The sequence below is a fragment of the Propithecus coquereli genome, unplaced genomic scaffold (assembly GCF_000956105.1).
Source record: "Propithecus coquereli isolate 6110/MARCELLA unplaced genomic scaffold, Pcoq_1.0 Scaffold117, whole genome shotgun sequence".
NCBI classification, from domain to species: domain Eukaryota; kingdom Metazoa; phylum Chordata; class Mammalia; order Primates; family Indriidae; genus Propithecus; species Propithecus coquereli.
The window spans coordinates 1,533,828-1,536,034 of record NW_012135747.1 but is presented as its reverse complement, the minus strand read 5'-3'; positions in this window follow the sequence as shown (position 1 = coordinate 1,536,034).

The following is a 2,207-nucleotide window of genomic DNA, read 5'->3' as shown; positions in this document are numbered from 1 at the left end:
GAGACTACAGACATGTGCCAGTGCACTTAGCTGTTTTCTTTTTTAATCTTTCTTTTTTTTTTAATTTTATAAACCCTTATGTGGAGGGCTGACTTTCAGTAGATTGCAGCAAGGGAGCTGCTTTGCTATGTATGAAACTCTGACCCAGAAGGAGGCCATCTATGAATGGTTTAGCAACAGGCTCCCTACAAGTGTGCATTGCATGACATACAGTTGTTTGTAGTAGCAAAGAATTGAAAACAACAAATTCCCAATATCAGAAAAACCGTTAAAGTATGGAATATCTATTTAATTGTGTATACTGCTATACTTAAAAATGAAGCTAAAGAGTTGATAGTGATATGGGTAAAGTGTTAGTGGAATAATATATAAAGAAAAAGCAATATTCAAAATTGAATATACAGTGTGAACTTAATTTTTACTTACAAAACATAAGAAAAAATTAGAAAGAAATATGCAAAAATAATAGTGAGTGCCTCCAGGTAGTAGGATTTGGGGTGGGTTTTCCCCTCCCATGTCAGTGAGGATCTGTTACTTTTATAATCAGGAAAAAGTGATACAAAAAAGAATATAGTACAAAATGAAAATTACAATGTGATCATTAACTTAGAAAAATCACCTGTGTCCTTTTAGCCTCCGAAGCTGAAGGAGATGTACCAGAACTTTATCATCAAAGGAAAGGGGAAATAGCAAGATGTTGGATCAAATACTGTTTGACTCTCATGCAAAATGCCCAACTCGCCATGCAGGTAATGCAGTCAAAAGTTGTCTTTTTCTTCCTTAAATGGGCAAGATGTAAGTAAAAGCTCACAATGGGGATTATGCTCATTGGACTCACTGTGTGTTTATTATGAAAGGTATGTAAAATAACCTCATAAATATTTATTTCTTGCCTTCCTCCTCTCAACCTTTTAAAATCTTACTCATCATTCAAGGTCCATCTTAAATTAACCTCTTCCTTAAAGATTTTTCTTTGGCTAGAATATAAGCTTCTTCAGAGGTTGGATCTGTATCATATCCTTTTTTTTGTTTGTTTTGAGATGAGGTCTTGCTCCGTTGCCTGCGCTGGAGTGCAGTGGTGTCATCATAGCCTGCCGTAACCTCAAATTCCTGGGCTCAAGTGATCTTCCTGCCTCAGCCCCCTGAGTAGCTAGGACTACTGGTGTACCACCATGTCCACCTAATTTTTCTATTTTTGTAGTTGGGATCGCATTATGTTGCCCAGGCTGGTCTCAAACTCCTGGGCTCACATGATCCTCCCACATGGCCTCCCAAAGTGCTAGGATTATAGCCATGAGTTACTGCACTTGGCCTTATCTTATGTGTTTTTTTTTTTTTTTTAAATTATCCAAAAGTTTTTTTTTCTCTATACAGGAGTTTTACAAAGCCAAACATGTTAATCATTTCCTCTGTTGCTTCTAAATTTTGTTTGATATTGTCTCCCTCCTCCAAACTCAAGAACTTTTCTTGCCCCTTCCTAAGTTACTTAAATTCTGTTTTGTATTACCCCTATTTGTATTTCTTACTTGTCTTCTTATTCGTATCCTTATTTCTTTATTTCCTTTTAAACTGTAAGAAACTTGAGGGCAGGAAATAATTTTTACTAATCTTTATGTACTTAGTGTTATCTTACACAGAGCATGGACTTGGTAAAATCTGAAAGGGTAGACTTTTAAGAAATAGCTCATGTTGGCCAGGTGCAATAGCTTACGCCTGTAATCCTAGCACTTTGGGAGACCGAGGTGAGGGCATTGCTTGAGGTCAAGAGTTTGAAACCAGCCTGAGCAACATAGTGAGATCCTGTCTCTACCGGAAAAAAAAAAAAAAAAAATAGCCAGGTGTACATGGTACATGCCTATAGTCCTAGCTGCCTCAGGAGGCTGAGGCAGGAAGATTGCTTGAGCCCAGTAGTTCGAGGCTACAGTGAGCCATGATGCCACCACTGTACTCCATCCTGGGTGACAGAGTGAGACCCTGTCTCTTAAAAAAAAAAAAAAAGAAATAGTTCACGTAATAGTATAATAGTTCAAGTACGGGAGCAGAACTGATGTCAGTGAAGAACATAGACTCTGGGCGGGGTGCGGTGGCTCATGCCTGTAATCCTAGCACTCTGGGAGACCGAGGCGGGTGGATTGCTTGAGCTCAGGAGTTCGAGACCAGCCTGAGCAAGAGCGAGACCCCATCTCTACTAAAAATAGAAAGAAATT